The 23,075-nt window shown below is 46.7% G+C and overlaps 1 long non-coding RNA gene across 5 annotated transcripts in view; it reads left to right on the top strand.

The window, feature by feature from the left end:
* Nucleotides 1–321: 321 nt before the first annotated feature.
* LOC146811204 (uncharacterized) overlaps nucleotides 322–23,075 on the top strand; it is a 117,739-nt gene continuing 94,985 nt past the window's right edge. For all 5 annotated transcript variants that reach the window (XR_014966695.1, XR_014966694.1, XR_014966698.1 and 2 more), the window contains exon 1: nucleotides 322–450. This is a non-coding gene — a long non-coding RNA (uncharacterized LOC146811204). The remainder of the gene's footprint in view (nucleotides 451–23,075) is intronic.

The following is a 23,075-nucleotide window of genomic DNA, read 5'->3' as shown; positions in this document are numbered from 1 at the left end:
TCCGAGAAGGGCCCTGGCACTTCATTTTTTACACATTAAACACTGGCAGAGGGATCTGAGTACTTCTGATATTCTTCCTAAATTTTCTGACTGCCTATATCCCAAAATGTAAGCAAGAAAAGCAATGATTTTTTCTTTTACAGTGGAGCACAGTTTACTCTTCGTGATTCCATTTGTATCAAGTGAATGTTCTCAGACAGCGCCTCAGAACCGTACCTGTTCGAGCTGGATTCGGATTCTAGTGCTGACGTCATTCTTCGTGTTTGTTCATGGGAGGAGCCTGTCCTTGTGAGGAGTCATGCCTATTTATATGTATGCACTGGCTCAGTGACTGAAATCACACTTGCCCACTGTTTGTACACACATTAGCACGATTAGCAGCTCCTGCCAGCATCATGAAGCTCGCAGTTTCATCCATTCTGCTCGTTGGTACTTTCGCCCTCATATTAGGTAAGTGACTAATCCGTTTTTTTTCGAACACTTTAATCCGATATTTGCAATGTTTGGACAGCAGCCCTTTGTAAAATAGTCAAATGTATAGGACGATGCAGTTCCAGCATGCTCTGTGTCACTGTATACAACAGGTAACGAGCACCCCAGGTAACCAGACAATGGGATGCAAACTCTCACTGACTGACCTCATATTTACTTTTTAAACACATCGCATATTTATTCATTTATTTTTTAAGATGCTGTAGCGTGGCTCACGCCAATGTGAACAACTTTGCTTTTCAGTGCAGACGGCACACATATAAAGAATCAAATAAAAGTATGGGAGAATCAACATATTGAGAAGTGTGGCTCAATGATTAGAGTGGCAGACCCTGATGCAGAGGTCTAGCCTCTAGATCAGGGTCTAGCCCAAGATCAGGGTCTTGGGCTCAAAAAATTCCAGGGACCTGATAATTCTCGCCTCGGTGCCTATTCCAATCATGGAGTCCCACTCTGCAACTCTGGGCAATAGCTTGCTTAATCTCCACAATGGCCCCCACAACGCTAAGGATGCCTGGCCTCCACCTTGGGGGTGCCCAGGAGTGGACACCTCACAGGGAAAGCCAGGATGGGTTCCACAGTGGTATTCGTACAAGTGCCTTGAGACCCTTGCGGGTGAGTAGTGCGCTATACAAGTATCAAATTTACATTTACATTTAACATATAAAAGAAATAAGCAGATACAAATGAAGAAACTATTAACACCAGTGGAGATTTTGTCAAATAAGGTAGCTGAAAGCTAATAGGGTGGTGGTGGCGTATGGTAAGTGGAGGATTAGCGCCTACAGTTTTTTAGACTGTTAATCAGCAACACAGGGGATTCCAAGAAATGTCAACAAAACTAGGCCCTGATTTAGGGGTTGGCAGATGGCCTGCTGTCCATGAGGTTGGGAGTGGACATTTCGTCCACCACCTTTATGGAGACGAATCTGTCAAATTTAGAGGTCGCAGCTGGCACAGCATTGATATTTATAATTTCAGAGGAAACCACCCTGTCAGGTGGCTGTGCAGAAACAACTTGTTTCTTTTTCAGAAACAAACCACCACTTTGGGAGTTTGTCTTCTCAAAAACAAAAAGATTTTTTTTCTCTGTTTGTGACCAACAAGTTTTATCAGGTGGTGTGGGAGTGACAAAAAAGGAGATCCGACCACCCGCTCAAAATAAAGACCCCAGTTCTATCAGGCCTTTGGAGTAAGTTTTCTAATGGCGAAGCCAACACAGGCACTGCTGTCAGGAAACTGAAAGTCCACCAGATTCATAATATGGTGGGCAGAGTGAGTGTTTGGAGCATGGTGTATTCCGTCAAGAGTCTGACAGTGCGGCCTGTCCATCAAACTGACTTGGCAAGGGTGCAATCACATACTATTATGTTTAGCTTCCCCATTTTATAAGTGACAAACAATATAAATCTGTATAGAGAAGGTGCTTTCTGACGGTCTTTAGATGTGCGCTATATCCTGGTGGGAATCTAGTTTGTTTCAACAATTTTTTTTATGATCTTTTTTTAATTGCCTGCCTTCCTTGTTTTGTAAGATCTTCACCTATAAAGGAGAAATACTAATACACAACGTTTACACATGCTGTATAAAAGAAATCTCATGACTTCTGAAAAAGCTCTGTGCCCATTGATTTCTCTTGGCTTCAGTTAGTGGACTTTTTATTAGTTGCATGATAGGTAAGAGGGAGTTAGCATAAATTCCAAATAACAATAGCAGTGTAACAACCCCCAGGGCTACTGAATACAGTTTAAGGGTGTTATTACAGACTCCGAATCAAGCTGATATCGAGAAGACTCGAAAGCGTATTGTAAAAATATAATATCACAAAAATAAATCTGAATCTCCTAATGAAATTCAGCCTAAATAATAAGATACACACTCAAATCTCGGAGGCGGTGATAAGAAAGATGAGACAGAGGATCTGAAGATTAAACTGTAAGATTCGATCTTTCTGCCTAGTCATTAGTAGATCTAAAGAAATCTTTCTTACATTACTGTACACTACCATGGGGAAAAAGCCTAATAAATCTATGGTCATCCAGAAAAAGGTGTTAGCATCATGGAGTCTGTGTGCCAAAACCCTGCCCTACCCGAGGCAAGTGTAATGAGGAGAAATGATTCAGTTTCTCCTCGTTTTTTACTCTTTGCATGTGTGCACAAAGGGGGAAACACCTCAAAGTATAGTTTTTGTCCAGGAAGGAAGTCCATCCTGAACAAAAACTATGGTGATTACAACGCAGAACAGAAGTGGTTACTTTCTAAGTAGATCTGGACCAGTTCTGCTCTATTCTGTTCATGCAATAAAGAGCAGCGATGTTCCTTGCTGCACTGCATTGTGTGATTCTGTAAATATGCCCCAAAGATTTTTTTAAGTGATTTCTTTCCATAGTGACCACATTTAACCTTTTGCATCCTGGTCTTAGTTTAATGCCTTTTGTTAAAATATGTAAAAAGGAACAAAAACCATGGTAGCAAGCATATATGCAGATGAGTACGGTATAACATTCTATATGTTGCCATTATTTAGGGCAGGGAGGGGCATCTTGACTCCTTTGAGGCTCCATCTCTGGTAAATATGTCCCGTTACCCACACTCAACAATGGTAATAAACAGAAAATCACACTTTACACATCTGCATATATTGTATTTTTTAACAAAGTTGCTCTAAATAATGTGTTTTTGGGGGACATTGATTTTTTCTTTCCCATGATTCAAATAAATATATATAGATATTTTAAGTATGTCTCTATATATTTTCATGTACTATAGCTTGTTGATTTACTTCAAGTCTACAAACACTATAGCATGCTGTCACAATGACTGCATGTCATAAGTGATATCCTTAATGATGTCATTAAATATGTCATCAGTGATGTCATCAATGGTGTCATTTAACTCATTTTGTGAGTGATGAAATATGTGAGGATTAGTGCATGGCAGGCACCCAAGTTATAATTAGTTTTAGTCAGTTCACTAAATTAGATTTGCAAACTTCAGTGAGTTTCTGGTTTTTAAAAGTTAACTCTTATCTTATTTCAACACCATACTATAATGTCACATTAACCCTTATTTCAGTGCATACATGTTTTTTTAACATATGCCAAGCTCTTATTACAAACCGAAGTATAAAGTCACTTTAACTTTTTTTTTGTACATTTCTGTGTTTTTTATAATATTCAAAATAGAGCATAGTCCTTACCCCCTCAGGCATTCTGCAGCCAACCCCCACTGCTTGTGGCCTTCAGTTGTGTACAGTGAGGGGGGGAGTTTAACTGCAGGGTGTTAGAAATGGCGATTTCTGGTTGGCTAGGGCTTGCGCCAAAGTCAGGCTGAAACCACCACTCTAGTCAGGGCTGGGGAGTTACACGCCAAAGATAACCCCTGCTCCCCCCCTTGGTAGCTTGGCACGAGCAGTCAGGCTTATCCCGGAGGCGATGTGTAAAGCGTTTGGGCGCGCACCCAGCAACAACACCCAAGGCCCACCACAAAAGAAACTCCACACAAGGTATTATATAAAAATAGCCTTTGTATTACCAAAACACATTAGATAAAAACACACACTTTACAATGTGCCAACAGGCAGGGCAGAGTTTACAAGGGATTATATGTACAGGGCCACATGGACCACTGTCAGGAATTAGCACTTTGTAGAAATTAGCACTTAGATCATAGGAATAATGCTTTAGAACATAGCACATACAATCACCGTAGCACTAAATAACATATGTAGCACACGACCAGTAACTACTGGTCACAGGTAAATACCACCTACGCAACCCTAACCACCTTAGGAAAATATTACGCAGGGAATCAGGACCTCACTAGTACCACCTGTACTAGGAGACAAACAACCACCTAAGTATCACAATACCTGTAGGGGTATGAGCACATTACACATGATGCATCACAACACATTCAGAGGTGTAGGGAAGGAAACCACATGATGCATAAAATACATTCAGCGGTGTAAAACAAGGCACATGATGCATCAACACACATTCAGAGGTGCAGGAAAGGAAAACACATGATGCATAAAAAACATTCAGCGGTGTAAGAACAAGGCACATGACGCATAAAAATACATTCAGAGGTGCAGGAAAGGAACAATAGCGCAAAACTCACATTAGCCACCACCTGTGGCAGTCCCTAGGCCAACTGGCCTTGAAGGGGCAAGGACACCCTGTGTCCCAGTGTCAGGGGCCTAAACGGAGCAGCTGCCCACGAAGTGCTGGGCAGCTGTAGAACAGTGATGCTGGGGCCAACGTTGGAGCCTTCCAGGCTCTAGAACAACCAGTGTGCCAAACGTGGGAGCCATCTGGCTCTAGAATAATAATGTCCCCTGGAGCGCACGGGCTCCTGAAACACCTATGCGCCATTAAAGACGGACTGGCCCTGAGCACTGGGGCGCGCACTGGCGTTTTGAATGAACCGGCCCCCGAGGCGTGGCAGCATGGGCACCACTGGCCACGGGGACCCCCACTGGGGCCCTTAAACGAAATATAACTCCCGTTGGAGCGGCCCTCTGCCATGTGGGGCCACCCAGATACTGCCTACAGGTGGGTGCAGGGAAATACCCCCAAGGGGACTCTGTAACCTGACTGCAGCTTCCCCCGAGATCAGCCCTTACTCACCGGGCTCTCTGGCGCTGCTCGGGGTCTCCTCTCTCGGCAGACAGGACCGGCAGCACTTCTCTCCATACGCGGGGGGGGGGCAGGCACCGGCAATGTGCCTCAAGCCCCCCCCCTCCGCCTCCAACGTCTTCTCGCGGTGCCTGCGGGGCTCTCCCTCACTCCTGGGAGCCCCGCACAGGCAGGCGCCAGCTTCTGCCTCCGGGTGGCGTTTTCTTCACCCGGGCCCCTTCCTGGGACCCGGGGCTCCTCTCTCCTGCTTTGGGAGGCAGTGTTGGGCTCCCGTACTCCCTTGTGGCATAAACTCGGGGCTCCCATCGGCTCACGGGAGCCCCGCACCGACACGCACAGCTTCCGGTCCCGCTGCGGCCCCGCCCCCGTCACAGGCGGACTTTGCCTGACTTCCGGGGCGGCCGCGGCGGGACCCAGAGCAGCATTCTCGGCACTCGGCAGGCAAAGTCGCGGAATGGGCACCCGCGCATACAATCAAACCAACGGGGTAGGCACCCGCACCAAAAGCACAATATAAGCGGGGTGGGCACCCGCGCAGGATTCCGTTTATCGTGGCACCATGAGGGGTAGGCTCCCTCTTAATTAAATATATAAAAGCGGGGTCGGAACCCGCTAGCGAGCAATATAAATGCAGCGATGCGGGGGGGAGAATCCCAACACCGGGGATTCCCTCCATGGTGATCGAACTGCTCCTTCTCAGCTGTAGGGAGCACAGCGCCAGGGAAAGCACTTTCAGGAAAATAGAAGCCAAGCACTCACAGGGCGCTAGAGGCCAAAGCACCAAGGGTCCCAAAGAAGAGTCCTTGAGGCATCAAGGGGGCAATGCAGGGCCCAGGGGCCAGCACACAGGGCCCTCCAGCAGGGAGGCAGCCCCCATGGCGGTCCCTCCTGGGCCCCACCAGCAGCAAGCCCCCTCCTGTCAGGATCCAAAGCAGAACATTTTGTAAGGGGACACAGCCCCTTTTTATACACAGAATACCTTTGTGTCAAGGTGCAGGGGAGGGGCGAACCAGATGCAACTGGTTCTTGAGCACTTTGTTTTGCTCAGCCCCTCTCCCTATTCAGAGTGCAGGCCAGGGTCATCAGTCGCACCACAGGGGGCGGAGCCAGCATTGTGTGGGGAAAGCCCAGCCCTATTCAGGTCCTAGGTGTACTCCTCCCACCCATCTGGCTGCTGATCTCTCCATTCACCACTGGGCGACTCCTCCTGACTGTGGATTCCCTAGCCCGTCACATGACCTCAGCCAGCCAATCACGCGACAGGCAGTCACTGCACATTTATGCCAGCGTCTAGAAGTGGCGCTTCTGTACTAGCTACAGTAACGCCGCACACATCATCGCGCAGCATTTAATCACACGAGTCCGTACATACCAAACTCGCACCTGCACTCCCCACGCATCAGGAACTAACATGGTCACTCAGATCCCCCATGCATTCCTATAGGAGGGCAGGTCAGTCTCACCAAACCATACATAGAGCACACACGCTTTCCACTGGGACACAGTGTGAAAGCGCCTAGAGGCCTAAATCCACTAATACACCATAGGGAAAAGCTAATATACTGCAAAAAGTTCTGGGGGTGAACTTGCCAGAAGGGCCAAGTCCAACACAACCCCCTTCCAGCCAAAACGCAGGGCAGACCAATCACCACCGTGATGGTCTTCCCTGCTTGGGGCGATAGAACACGGACGCAGGCCCGCACTGCAGGGACACTCTCCGGTTCTACGCCATTCTCAATCAACATGGTTCAATTTGGGAAAAAAAAACAACCGAAAAAAAACTCAGGCCCAACTAGGCTACCCCACTGGTACTACCTAGTTGTCCACGGCCAGGACCAGGCCCTAGGCCACCCAGATACCACTGGTCCTTGCCAAACCCAGAGTGGGGGGTAGTAACCCCTGGCATACAAGCCATTCTCCACTCTCCTTCTCAGTGTAGTTCCCAACTACCACTGATCCTTCAATCTAGGGTCCGCACCCTCAGGCTGACCAGAGGTCACAGGCAAGAATGCCCCACCCTACCTCTACTTCTGGGGTTCCGCACCCTCTCAGGTAAGCACCCACCAGAACACAACTCTCCCACCAGTTCAGGACCTCTCTCCACCAACTGGTCTACCACTTGGGATCCAAGGGGTCAGAGGCGAGGACTCCCTCCCTCTGCACCCCCTTCCACTGTAGAGCAGGGTCTCTTCACTTAAGATGAGCCGCACCTGCCCTCAGAACTACAGCCGCCCTTACGTCCAGATCCGGAAACACCGACTACTGGCTCCCCAACCGAGGGACGTACCCTTTGGTCAGATGCCTGGCGAACCAGGACTTAACGAGGGTGACACATAACTAATGGGTCGTGTGACAGTCTGCCTGGCGCTGATCTCACTACCTCCTGTCCATCTGACAGTGCGTGCAGACCCCCCAAGACAGAAGTGGCGAGACCACAGTCACTCAGTGGCGACTCAGCCCTCCCGGTTGGTTCCTGACCTACTGGTTCCCACTGGGGAATCCCTCCCCCTCTCACCCCTCCCTCTGGACTTCCGCACCCTCCCAACTGGAGTGGTACCGCCAGACACCAGGACTACTGGAGCTCTGATTACAGACACTCCACGTCCTCTAGACACTGGGAGATCCTCCTCAAATGACCTATTGGTACAGCCTAGGCCCCCGACCTGATGTTCCCTAAAGAAACCATCCAGGCCCTGAGACTGGGTTTTGGGCACCTGGAGACACGCAGTCCCACCCACTCCTTCTCCGCAGAGACAGGACGTGAGCCCCTACACCGAGACCTAGCTGGGCTACTCTGAACCTCTTCCACCACGCTGGGCTGGAAGACACCTCAGCCACTACTTTTGGAATCACTCCCCAATGCAAGCTCCCTATCCCAGAGAACTCACACCCAATCAACCAGCAAGCTCCTTATTTCAGAGAACTCACACCAAAGTATTCAGCAAGCTCCTTATTTCAGAGAACTCACACCATTCATCCACATACACACTCCCCAGACTAGTAAGACAGTTTCTACCGCCCCTGATTTCTCAACCTGACCACCACGTGACACAGGTACTATTACTCCGGGAACTGGGAATGGGACATTCACATTCATCCAGCGCATTACGCATTCATCCCCAAACCCCTCCCAAGACTGGTAAGACAGTTTCTACCGCCCCTGATTTCTCAACCTGACCACCACGTGACACAGGTACCATTACCCCGGGAACTGGGAATACATGCACTGGACACACATCTGCTGCCACCACTGGATCCCACCCTTACTGGTGAATCCAGAAACACATTTCCACAGAAATGACATTTAAAAACAAACTTAGAACAATAATCCCTATACCATGTGATTATCTAAATGCAGAGTTTTGTGGTGCAGCCAGTTGCTGCTGCGGTATAGAGCAAACGCAATCCAAATCCCACCGCTGATCACCAATGTTAGAAATGGCGATTTCTGGTTGGCTATGGCTTGCGCCAAAGTCAGGCAGAAACCACCACTCTAGTCAGGGCTGGGGAGTTACATGCCAAAGATAACCCCTGCTCACCCCCTTGGTAGCTTGGCACGAGCAGTCAGGCTTATCCCGGAGGCGATGTGTAAAGCGTTTGCGCGCGCACCCAGCAACAACACCCAAGGCCCACCACAAAAGAAACTCCACACAAGGTATTATATAAAAATAGCCTGTGTATTACCAAAACACATTAGAAAAAAACACACACTTTACAATGTGCCAACAGGCACGGGCAGAGTTTACAAGGGATTATATGTACAGGGGACAGGGCCACATAGACCACTGTCAGGAATTAGCACTTTGTAGAAATTAGCACTTAGAACATAGGAATAATGCTTTAGAACATAGCACATACAATCACCGTAGCACTAAAGAACATATGTAGCACACGACCAGTAACTACTGGTCACAGGTAAGTACCACCTACGCAACCCTAACCACCTTAGGAAAATATTACGCAGGGAATCAGGACCTCACTAGTACCACCTGTACTAGGAGACAAACAACCACCTAAGTATCACAATACCTGTAGGGGTATGAGCACATTACACATGATGCATCACAACACATTCAGAGGTGTAGGGAAGGAAAACACATGATGCATAAAATACATTCAGTGGTGTAAAACAAGGCACATGATGCATCAACACACATTCAGAGGTGCAGGAAAGGAAAACACATGATGCATAAAAACACATTCAGCGGTGTAAGAACAAGGCACATGACGCATAAAAATACATTCAGAGGTGCAGGAAAGGAACAATAGCGCAAAACTCACATTAGCCACCACCTGTGGCAGTCCCTAGGCCAACTGGCCTTGAAGGGGCAAGGACGCCCTGTGTCCCAGTGTCAGGGGCCTAAACGGAGCAGCTGCCCACGAAGTGCTGGGCAGCTGTAGAACAGTGATGCTGGGGCCAACGTTGGAGCCTTCCAGGCTCTAGAACAACCAGTGTGCCAAACGTGGGAGCCATCTAGCTCTAGAATAATAATGTCCCCTGGAGGGCATGGGCTCCTGAAACACTTATGCGCCATTAAAGATGGACTGGCCCTGAGCACTGGGGCGCGCACTGGCGTTTTGAATGAACCGGCCCCCGAGGCGTGGCAGCATGGGCACCACTGGCCGCGGAGACCCCCACTGGGGCCCTTAAACGAAATATAACTCCCGTTGGAGTGGCCCTCTGCCATGTGGGGCCACCCAGATACTGCCTACAGGTGGGTGCAGGGAAATGCCCCCACGGGGACTCTGTAACCTGACTGCAGCTTCCCCCGAGATCAGCCCTTACTCACCGGGCTCTCTGGCGCTGCTCGGGGTCTCCTCTCTCGGCAGACCGGACCGGCAGCACTTCTCTCCATACGCGGGGGGGGGGCAGGCACCGGCAATGTGCCTCGAGCCCCCCCTCCGCCTCCAACCTCTTCTCGCGGCGCCTGCGGGGCTCTCCCTCACTCCTGGGAGCCCCGCACAGGCAGGCGCCAGCTTCCGCCACCGGGCGGCGTTTTCTTCACCCGGGCCCCTTCCTAGGACCCGGGGCTCCTCTCTCCTGCTCTGGGAGGCAGTGTTGGGCTCCCGTCCTCCCTTGTGGCATAAACTCAGGGCTCCCATCGGCTCACGGGAGCCCCGCACCGACACGCACAGCTTCTGGTCCCGCTGCGGCCCCGCCCCGTCACAGGCAGACTTTGCCTGACTTCCGGGGCGGCCGCGGCGGGACCCAGAGCGGCATTCTCGGCACTCGGCAGGCAAAGTCGCGGGGTGGGCACCCGCGCATACAATCAAACCAACGGGGTAGGCACCCGCACCAAAAGCACAATATAAGCGGGGTGGGCACCCGTGCAGGATTCCGTTTATCGTGGCACCATGAGGGGTAGGCTCCCTCTTAATTAAATATATAAAAGCGGGGTCGGAACCCGCTAGCGAGCAATATAAATGCAGCGATGCGGGGGGGAGAATTCCAACACCGGGGATTCCCTCCATGGTGATCGTACAGCTCCTCCTCAGCTGTAGGGAGCACAGCGACAGGGAAAGCGCTTTCAGGAAAATAGAAGCCAAGCACTCACAGGGCGCTAGAGGCCAAAGCACCAAGGGTCCCAAAGAAGAGTCCTTGAGGCATCAAGGGGGCTTTGCAGGGGCCAGCACACAGGGCCCTCCAGCAGGGAGGCAGCCCCCATGGCGGTCCCTCCTGGGCCCCACCAGCAGCAAGCCGCCTCCTGTCAGGATCCAAAGCAGAACATTTTGTAAGGGGACACAGACCCTTTTTATACACATAATACCTTTGTCTCAAGGTGCAGGGGAGGGGCGAACCAGATGCAACTGGTTCTTGAGCACTTTGTTTTGCTCAGCCCCTCTCCCTATTCAGAGTGCAGGCCAGGGTCATCAGTCGCACCACAGGGGGCGGAGCCAGCATTGTGTGGGAAAAGCCCAGCCCTATTCAGCTCCTAGGTGTACTCCTCCCACCCATCTGGCTGCTGATCTCTCCATTCACCACTGGGCGACTCCTCCTGACTGTGGATTCCCTAGCCCGTCACATGACTTCAGCCAGCCAATCACGCGACAGGCAGTCACTGCACATTTATGCCAGCGTCTAGAAGTGGCGCTTCTGTACTAGCTACAGTAACGCCGCACACATCATCGCGCAGCATTTAATCACACGAGTCCGTACATACCAAACTCGCACCTGCACTCCCCACGCATCAGGAACTAACATGGTCACTCAGATCCCCCATGCATTCCTATGGAAGGGCAGGTCAGTCTCACCAAACCATACATAGAGCGCACGTGCTTTCCACTGGGACACAGTGTGAAAGTGCCTAGAGGCTTAAATCCACTAATACACTATAGGGAAAAAGCTAATATACTGCAAAAAGTTCTGGGGGTGAACTTGCCAGAAGGGCCAAGTCCAACACAGGGTCTGACCTCTGTCTCCTAATCCTGTTGTTTGCCCAGCCACTTGCTGCACATGGCTTTCTGCTGTACAATGCGTCAGTTTTTCCCAGTGCCCAATAAACTTCAGGTATCCAATCCCACTGTGAATTGCTTATGCCTGCACAATGGCCCGATGTGACAAACCTCTTACTGATGCAAAAACCTTCACATGTACCCCTAACCACACTGTCCACTGTCTTCAGGCCTGCACAGGGAAGGTTTGGCCCTGCACCCAATCAAATACAGGTGGACAACCCCTACTTCCCATAGGCTACAGCCGGCACAAAGGCGGTTGGGCACAAGGTCTGGTCCTAATAGAATGCAAGCAGGCATCCCTAAACTGGTGCCCAAATCCTAGCAGGTGCTGAAGTCCCTGCTGTCCATGTTCTTTGGCTGTGTGGTGCAGGGGACTTGGCCGTCAGGGTTGGTCTCCAGCCAGGCCCTGTACTGAATCCCCAATGGTGATCAATCTCCACAATCTGGGGTACCACAGGGGTTGAGGTACTAGATGCCACTGTACAAAGTGCTGGTACTGCGGTAACTGGTACCCAATTTTTTTTAGTCCCTTTCGAGCTGCATCACATGACACTGGGGTTCAGTGTGTGCTCACCCTTCCCCTTTATGTGACCACTGATTTATTTTTCTCAGAACACAGTGACCAAGTTCCCGAGTCCCCTAACAACTGCTGCAACATATTCTCCATGTTGTGGTCAGCCCCTCCAGTTTAAATGGACCAATCACAGCATATCTGGCACTAACAGCCAATATCAGAACCATCAAGAGCCAAGGGGACTTTATCCCCCAACGAGTAGTGCACCAGGAGGCGCATTTGCAGAGTGGTGGAGAAAGGGGACGTAGCCACTGAAAACCTCTGTGAGACTTGCTTGAGGTCACTGGAGGGGTAGTTGGCCCACAAAGGCCCTGAATAGCCAGGGGGACTTCATACCCCTACCAGTAGTGCACCAGGAGGCGCGTTTGCAGTGTGGTGGAGAAAAGCGGCATGGCCTCCTATGAGGTTTCAGCAATCCCACTGTGTGGGACTTTCTGGTGGTAACAGGAGGGGTAGTAGGCCCCCAAGGATGTCCTTGGAGGGCCTATTACTCCTCCTGTTAACTCCAGTAAGTCCCGCACAGTGGAATTGCTAGAAGGTCTTTAGAGGCCACGCCCCCTTTCTCCACCACTCTGCAAATGCAACTCCTGGTGTTTAACGGTTGGGGGATGAAGTCTACTGTACTCCTTAGAGACTTTGTCAACTAAGATGCCATCCTGCTAGCTCCTGTAAGTTCTATACAGCAGGTTTCCTGACAGCTACTCAGAGGCCCCATCCCCTTTCTCCACCAATCTGTAAATGCAAGTCCTACTTAAAAAACCATAGAAATTCACTGAAAAAACTAAGGTTACAGGGATGTTATAGTTAGGAATTAGCATTTTAAAAACCTTAGAAATTCACAGAAATAACCTAATTTTACAGGGACATTATAGTTAAGAAATGGAATGAAAAAAAACGTAGAAATTCACAGAAAAAAAAGAAAGGTTACATGGACGTTATAGTTAGGCTGACTTTTAACTTGTGCTCAGAGAAATTCAGCCTTATATTTAGTGAGCTAACTATAACTCACTCCCCCGGAATGCACTGCTTATGACCTCACATATGATATCACTTATGACATGGTCAGTGATATCACTGATGACATCTCAAATAAAATCCCTGATGACATCACAGATGAGATCGTCCACAGAATCTCTGACACACCCACTCACACTCCAAACAACGTTTCATACACCCAATCCAACTTCCACACTAACATTCTCAAACCCATTCACACACCCATACCAGTAGTTACACAGTCACTTATTGATTCGTAGATCAAAACACACATCTGCTTACTCACCCATACAGCCACTCATACAACCACTCACTAACTAATGACATATCAACTCATACACCCAATCAGCCTCTCACACATTGAGTCAGTCACCAATAGATCTACTCACACACCTACTCACTCACCCATACAGTCAATCACATATCCACATAATCACTCATGCAGTTACGTATACACTCACTCACTTACTCATACAGACACTAACATGTACTCACTCACCTATACTGTCACTGATATAGATACATACACCCATACAGCCACTCTCACATTCACTCACTCACCCCATCACTCAGCTAAACTGACTTTCATATACCCAGTTCCTCGCCAATATACCACTGACACATGCACTCATTCACTGATACAGCCATGCACACACTCAATCACCCATACAGACCTTCACACATGCACTCACTAAACCATACAGCCACTGACTTACTCAGTCACACATCTATACAGGCAGTCACACATTCCCTTGCTCACCCACAGAGACACTCAGAAACACATAGAGGTACTCAGACAACCAATCACTCACCCATACAGAATCTCACATACCCACTCACACACCCATAAAGCCACTTAGACACCAACTGACAAATACAGACATTCACACAACCGGTCACTCACCCAAACATTCACTGAAACACCTAATCACTCACTTATACAGTTAGTCATGACCCACTGAATCATCAATACACCTTGGTATAAATATTCATCACTCATAAACTTTTAAAAACACTCACAGTCTCTGGATGATGTCATCAGTGATGCCATTTGAGATGTCAAGGGTGATGTCATCAGTGATGTCACTGACCATGTCATGAGTGATGTAATATGTGATGTCATAAGCACTGCATTGCGGGCGTGAGTTATAGCTAGCTCACTAACTATAACAGCTGAATTTCTCTGGTTTTGTATGAATGAAACTTCAGCCTAACTATAACATGACTGAAACCTTTATTTGTTTCCGCGAATTTCTAAGATTTTCTTCACTCCATTTCCTAACTACAACATCCCTGTAACCTTTGTCTTTTTCAGTGAATATATATATAAATATTTACATATTTATATACGTAAATATAAACCACAAGGTTGATTGGCGACTGGTTTGTAAATGTCATCAGATCTTTGAGATGGCAATATATGAAGGTGTGTTTGAACGGTACAATAACATGATATTGCTTATAAATAGGCAAAGTGCCAGTCTGTTATTTTGCACTATATTTTAGAGCAAAATGCTTCCTTGCATAAATATTTTGGCATAAGGACGCATTTAAACAAAAGCACAGTGAAAAACATCCACTCACTTCTGGTTGTTTTTGTGTATTTGTGGAACATTTTTGACACAAATTGTGCACCTGTGGTTAATTTGACCACAAATGTAACATAATTATGGGATCTTGCATAATAGAGTGATTTGGGAAAATTTCACTTAACAAGCAAAATAAGAAATTCCTAAAATTACATGAATTAGATTGGATAATTTCATTTTGCCCAGGCCGCATATGTTAGTATTAGTATTTATTTAATGCAAACCTAGATATGAAGCAATGGAGCCCTGTACATTAGTGGAGGGTTGAGAGAAGATCTATAAGATTGTGTACATCAAGTGCTGATTTACACAAATACATTTCACCAAGATTACAATTCATATTTTTGGCTGAAGAAGATTAAGGGCCCGATGTAGGTGGCCAAATAGCGATCGGTAACGCTGAAATTAGCAGAATTCCAGCGTTACTGATCGCTATTTGGCTGCGAGCAATGTAGGTGAGTTTAAACCTACTAGCAAAATAAGGAATCACAAAATTGCGATTCCTTATTTTGCTCTTGCATTTAAGGAATCGTAAATTGCGATTCCTTAAATGCAATGTAAGTAGCACAAAAGTAAGTGTACTTTAGCCTTAAGGAATCGCTAATTACCACCAACTTCAAGTTGGTGGTAATTAGCAATTTCCTTTTAAAAAGCACTTTTTTGCTTTTTTGAAAGTGCCTTGTGGCACACATTCATGCCCTTAGAGCATGTATGTGCGCCACATGTGCACACATGCACATTTCAGGGGTGCAACAGGGTGTACTTTTGACACCCTGGCACCCTTGAAATAGCGCCCGCTATTTGCATTCTTTAATACCGAATCGCTAATAGTGAATATCTTCCCATTCATTCCTATGGGCCTCCTAGCCCATAGGAATGAATGGGTAGGTATTCCTTATCAACTAATCTCAATTTGGGATTCGTTATTAAGGAATGTTAAGGAATCGCTAATATTTTAGTGATTTCTACCTACATTCAATTTTGCGAGTCCTTAATAGCGAATCGGTAAAATTTGCTATTTAGGACTCGGTAGTTCGGTTTTACCTACATCGGGCCCATGGGGATTTTTCCAGAATCACATGATAATGATTAAAGCACTTAGGTGCACATGCATCAAAAATCAGTAAAGGGATTCCTTATTAGCGACAAATAAAAAATCGCCAATAAGGAATCGTTTTCCGGGATGCATATACAGATTCGGTAACTTTTAGCGATTCGATAAAAATCGCTAAAAATCTCCGAATACACAATAGAGTCCTTGAAATAGATATTAGCTATTACCGAATTTCGGTATTAGCGATTTTGGTAATAGCGAATTCGGAAAAAGCGATTTCGCAAAAAACGGGTCACTCCAGAAGCAGGCTGATGACATCACAACCAGGAAGTCATCCAGCCCATGCTTCATTCAGTGCCCTGAGGCACTCAGAGGAGGAGGCAGAGGACTGAAGCTGGACCTGAGAGACTTCACCCTCACAACCCAGCTACACTACACCTACCCAGGATGGACAACAATGCTGCTAAGACAACTGACACGCCCAGGAAGAGGAAGAGAAAGTTCTCTGATAGGGAACTGGAACACCTGATAGAGGGGGTGAGCAGCAAGCATGACAAACATTTTGGAAAGTTGTCCCTGAAGGTGCCAGAAGCTGAGAAGTGCAAAATATGGGTGTGCATCAAGGAGAAGGTAAATGCTGTGTGAGTCATGCACCGCAGCATTGACGAGCTGAAGAAGAGGTGGTACGACCTCAGGAAACGTGCAAAGGAGCGCATAGCAGAAAGGGTGAAGGAAGCAGCTGGCACAGGAGGGGGGTCATCCAAAGTACCCGCCAACACAGCCCTGGAGGACCTCGTTGAGGGGACTATTGAGCCTGAGGCAGTCGTAGGAATCACCCAAATGGACACCTCCGGTGCAGCAACCACACAACAAGGTAAGATGCATGCCTGCGCTAATACGCTGCATATTGTATACCCATGCACATCCCCCCAGGCTAATCACAGTGGGCAGGAAGAAGTTCATTACACATATAACCCCACATACGAACTGCATCATGGGAGTTGTAGTCATGTCAGGCAAGTGTGCATGGATAATCACCAATGCGCAAGAAATGACACCAGCAGTACATGTCCGACAGTGTGTTTAAATATGTTATTTATTATGTGAAAAGTAGGCTAAATGATAAACAGATAGAGTAACAAAATAAAATAACAATGCACTGTTTAACACAGAGATGCATCTCCGGTGGACTTAGATGACAGCGAGCGCCTCATCATTTCGGAGACACCGGCAGAGACAGATGGAGAGACTCTGCTGGACCCTCAATCCACACCACCACCACCACCACCACCACCACCAACACCAGCACCAACACCAACACCAACACCACCACCACCAAAATGCAGGGCACATGTCCCTGCACTGCAGGCAATGGAAACAGAGCAGAGCCCAGCACCCACAAGAGTTCCCAGCCAGACATGTGTTCCTCCGCCAGCTCCAACACCAGCATGTGGCCGAGTCAGACAGCGGTGCAGGTCCATGAGCAGTATTGCAGCGGCATCAGAACAGGCTCCAAATGTCTATGGTGGGGTAGAGTCCCAGATTCTACGTGTTCAGCACCTGCACGGGAGACATATGGGCACAATGAACCTTCAGATCTCAAAACCGGCCAAAAACATGAGCACGATGACAGACTGTGTACGTGACCTAACCACAGTTGTAGCAGAGGGGAGTCAGGAAATTAAGAAGTGCCTACAGGAGCTCACCAGTGTCGTCCTAGCAGGACAACGCAGTGAGCACAGGAGGCATCGTCAGAGCTTGCTTCGTTCTTCTGAGAAGACTAGGGCCATCACCAAGCTCTGCAACAGCACTGCTGTCTTGTCACACCGCTCCGTCTCCGTGTCACTGCCGTTAGACCTAGGCCATTTCTGCGGGGATGTTGCAAAGGCCTTAGGCCAAGTGACCACTGCTGTGGAACATCTACAGTCTGGGACATTGTGTGCCAGCAACTTGGAAGGGGAGGAGGGTAGTGAGGAGGCATCAAGCATGAGTAGCGTGTCCGTGCCGGAGACCAGTAGCAGGAGTTGCAGTTCGCGCAGCTCAACATCCACAGGCACACATCGTGGTGATGTAGAGGAGCCATGCGACAGGAGGCTGGGGGTATGTGGCAAGAGGCGCTAGACATTCAGTTCCGCCTATTTGTCCATGGTGGTGTAACCATTGTCCACTTAAATATTGTGATTGCACTCCCGTGCTGTTAACTGTTATATTTGATCTCACAAAGTATGCAATCCCAATCATGTTTCCTTGTTATGAATATTTACTTTGACATGTGTTCATGTGAATAAAACATTTGCACTGAACAATATTTTGTGATGGCTCATTCTTACCTGGCTCTGAAGTGATGTTGTGTGATGTATGTCCACCTCAGTGTTGAGGTGTTGTGCGGGTGGTTGTTCATCCCGAACGTTGTCATTTTCGTCCATCAAAATTGGTATCCCCCTTCTGGTTGCAATGTTGTGCAGCATGGCACATGCTGCTACATTCCTGCAGCAGGTCTCGGGGTTATATTGCAATGCACCACCAGTCTTTTGCAAGATCCTGAAGCGACTTTTCAGGATCCCGAATGTACTCTCAACCACATTTCTGGTGCTAATATGTGCCGCGTTGTAGCGCTGCTCCTGTGGTGCTGGGTTGAGGTAGGGGGGTGAGGAGATATTCCCACAAGGCGTATGCGCTGTCACCTACAGGGTGGAAAGCAAAGTCTTAGCGGCAGTAATGCAATTACATATGTGATAATGATGTAATGAATAGGTATATGTATGTACAAGTAGGTGTCCCTCTCCGAATTCACCGTTGAGCAGACGCCTGTGGATGCCACTGTGTCGAAATATATATGAGTCGTGTGTGCTCCCTGGAAATTGTGACACTATGTCCGTAATTATGTGCTTGGCATTGCACATGACCTGCACATTGTTCGAGTGATAGGACATCCTGTTACAGAAGATGTATCCGTTGGCTGAGGGGGGACAGATGGGGACATGCGTGCAGTCAATGCATCCTATGACATGGGGGAATTGGGCCACCTGGTAGAAGTCCTCTTTGGTCTGGTTCAACTGCTGTGGGGTTGTGGGGAAGGTGATGTGGGTATGTATCATTGTCAGCATGGCATCTATGAATCTACGGAAGAAGCGTGTAAGTGCGCTTTGTGAGGCGCCTCACGCTACCGCTACGACCCCCTGGAAACTTCTAGACGCCTCTAGGTGCAGGCTGCATAGGTCCTGGACATGCGCAGGAATGGCATTGGTCTTACGTGTCTGGTGCTGCAGTAGTGGTTCCAGGTCAGCAATTAGGCGCATTATCATGGCATGATTCAGAAGGTACTTGTCATATACTTCATCCTCATTTTGGCCCAGCAATGTAATGCGCACTCTGAATACCCTCTACTGGATCCTCCTCCTGTGCTGTGCTGCTGCATGTATTCTCATCCTCCTTGCAGGCATGTAGAGGGCTGCCATCTTGAAAAAATTATGGGGTCTCCCGTGCCATTTTTGAAGCGTTCCAGGTTGTTTGCACCAATGGGATATTTTTTTTTTTGTGTTTTATCATCTTTACCTCCTGGTTGAGATTCCCCTTATTCTGCTCATGCTAAATAGCAATTTTGATGATTTTCTGTATTTGCGATTTTTGATGCATTCCTTTGCGATTCTTTATTTGCTAATCGCTATTGGCAAGCACAATTGTTGTTTTCGCTATTTCCGATTATCTTATTTGCGATTCCGTATTTTACCGTGTTTTTTTTGCGATTATGTAGTTTTTTCGGCATTGGGGTTGATGCATTGGAATATGTTGTTTGGCGCTCGCTAACGGCCTATTTTACCAATTCGCTAATTTAGCGAGGAGAATTTTGCTTGATGCATGGGCCAGTTAGGCTTGAACCTGGTTCCCCAGGTTCCAAAGGCAGCAGCCTTAGCTGATAGGCCACATGGTATATACAACAATATTATACAAGTTATCTGTTATTATGGTTTTTATATTACATGGAATAGCTTGCTTAAAAAAGTTGACAGTGGGCTCTGGGTGAAATTAGATTGTTTTGGTTTAATTTATTTTTCATGAATACATGTTTGATGAAAGACTAGGCAAAGGTGAGTTAATTTTGTAATTTTAAGTATTTAATAAATATTTAATAAAGGCTCTTGAAAGTAGGTCTGCTCTGAATATGCACAGGTTCCAGGGTTAGGATTGTTCAGAAGGCAGAAGTAACTGCAAGAGATATAAATTGTGATATGATGGGGAGCAAGAGTTCCCACCGTGGGCATCCCAGCAGGAAAATGTTAGCAATTAAGTGATCAGCATTTCATGCAGGTAACATTCTTGCTGGTAGGAGGAATTAAGGACAACAATAAATATGCGGATCATTGTCAGATGGTTAAAACATAGTAAGAAATGGCGGGCAAACAATGACAGGACATTGTAGAGTGCTGGCTGGGAAGTGGACTGAGAACAACTGGCATTTAAACCATCAGTATTAGTAGGAAGAGCTTAAGGTGCAAGGATGGATGGGCAGATGATAGTAGTAGGACGTCAGTATTAACCCCTTAGCTGCTGAGGCGTTTCTACCCAAAGAGCTGATCCCTTTTTTTGATGTGTAGGTCACCTTGTGAGTAAGCCTTCATACCTTTTTTCCAAAGAAAAGCATCAAGGTCAATTTTACTCCCTTCTATTCTGACATCTTCGGGATTCTAAACATACACAACATTTGTGGATTCCCCTGGAGAAAAGAGAGTAAATCACAACAATATAGCAATTTGTTTTTTAACTGTAAAAGTGCTGTGAAAAACAACATATATTTTTTTTCCTAAAAATGGCATCAAGGAAATGTTTGTTGTGCTAAGATTACCATCTTCCTAACTTTCATGAACAAGAAGAGTGGTGAAAGAAACCCAGATTTAACCAAAGTTGTCTGTACTGGTGGCCCATTTTTGCTAATTATTTGCAGTTTAAACATATTTTCAATTTGTACTGGAAGCAGGTATGACAGCCATAGTTCGACATTCAGCAAGATGTCATTTGTGGAGACTTCTTCTGGTTTTCCAAAGTAAAATAAATGTTAAAACCAAACAAACAATGAAAATGAGTGGGAAAATAGCAATTGGGAAAAATGTTTTCATCTGTAATTTGCTGCCCATAAGGCCAATTTAAAAAAGTAAATCACCATTGCATCCATCAAACCCTTCTGCTGGCAGTGATATATGGTATTTGTTGAAAACACACAATACCCAATCCACATAGTAAAATCTAGTGGATGAGGATTGAGAATAAAGGAAACCTATCTGTTTTTGAAATGTGCACAAGATACTGAATTTTGGAGTAGAGTGGTTATTTGAACACATTTGTATTTGGGGTTACTCATACTATCATGTTATTCAGAGGTCAATTGTCAAGATGTTTTCTTTCTTGCAAAATTGCTTGCATTTGGAATCCAAAAATGGTGAGAAATTTAAGTGGTAATATAAAATGTTCAACTATTCTATACACTACACTTCTGCCAAAAATGGAGAACGCTTGTGTTTTCCTTTGACATTCACTCTTTCTGGCTAGGTACGTGGCTGCTTTATTATTTCTTGAGCGCATTTGGATATTAGTAATGGAGAATAATTCAAGCTTTAATAACAGATGTTATACTTTTCTGTGTTCCCACAATTCTTCTGATAAAAACACTACACCACTTGTGTGTCTCAGCCTAGCACCTGGAGCACAAAAGGTCACCAAAGCAATGAGGAGATATCAATACTTCCTGTAAAAAAAACCCACATGTTTTGGCAATAGGGTAACTGCGGTATTTTGGCCCGGGCGCGTTCGCCATCCAGAGAAACCTACCACACCCAGAAATCTTTGAAAACAATACACATTGAGGAGTCCAGAGAGTTATCCCTTGTGTGGCTCCCATGATTTTCTTACCCACAATGTCCTGCACACTGTGCTGCCTGGGTGGTTGCCAGAAAGGGCACGGGCAGTAGAGGTGAAAAAAATGCTGGCAACATTTCTTTTCCCAAGGGGCCCAATTGCTCCTCAGAGGCCCCAGTGGCCACACAGCGAAGAGAAATTCATTGTTTTTATTATACATTTGGTCCCCTGATTGGTTGACCCATGGATAGAGGGCCAACTTCCCTGCAAATAGAAGATCAGTGGTGTCTAGTGGGATTCCTGCTCATGAGTCGGGGTGCACCTGTGATGCAGGAGCAAGGATCTGTTTGAAGGGGCGTTGATGTAAAGGAGAGACTCTCTACTTTTCAGTGCTGCCTGCCTCAAACGAGAGGTGGCGCCTGGAGTGGAGGATGATATCATGCTGGCAGCAGGTAGGACATCAATGAGTTATCCTTCACATAGATGTTTTGAAAAGGTCATTTTACAATGAAAAATAATTACAATGAAGTAGAAAAATTAGTTTAGAGAGGTATATTTTACATGACAAAGGTGTCTTAAGATAAAGGACAAAATAATTGTCATGGGGTATCAGAAATGACTCTAGGTATAAAATAGGCATTCGTAATGACCATTAGTAGTAACAGTGTAACAAATAGATTAGGGAGAGCAGAAAGCAGAAGCACACCACAATTGAACATCATCCTGTTATTACAGCACAATGCTGTGGAGCCAATGTTTTGTTAATCAGGTGTTTTTTAAAAGCAAAATGTTGAGCTCACTGTAAACAATGATGAAGGAAGGTGCATAGCACAGATCAGGGACAGAGGTTCTGATCTGTGTGTCAGTACCAAGAATACATTTCCTCTTGAAGTTGGGGATCTCAAGTTGCAGACTCTTTTGGGGTACATGGTTTATCAGCCTCCAAATCATACAGAGATATTTCAACAGCCACCCAGTCTTCAATTCCACTTTTTGCCTCCATTCCACCATCTAAACTCCAATGGTTTCCCTTCTTTGCATATCCCGCTCAAATATTGTAGCACTCGGGTTTAGAAGATAATTTGCAAAGTTAAGAAGGCTCAGTTGGGAATGCAAAAAGTGCTTTGGGAATATCTGGGTTGCAGCAGCTGTAGCAGTAAGTAATATTTCTAGATGGAACATGAGGTTATGTGGTAGGTTTAGGCTGTAGTGAGGTGGCTTGGAGAAAGAAAGGCTGCAGTTATATGTTCACATGCTACTTTCTTGACTGATATTCTTCAGAGATTAAGGTATGGAATAGGAAAAACATCTTATGAATGAAGTCTACACCTATCTAATGCATCCAGCCCACTCTAAATGTATTCCTGTACCTACCTGTCTAGTACTCATCAGTTATATTAAAGGTACAATTTTAATATTAGAAC

The sequence above is a fragment of the Triturus cristatus genome, chromosome 7, assembly GCF_964204655.1.
Source record: "Triturus cristatus chromosome 7, aTriCri1.1, whole genome shotgun sequence".
Classification (NCBI taxonomy): Eukaryota; Metazoa; Chordata; class Amphibia; order Caudata; family Salamandridae; genus Triturus; species Triturus cristatus.
The sequence above is the reverse complement of the archived record's forward strand: the minus strand, read 5'-3'. Positions and strand labels throughout refer to the sequence as shown.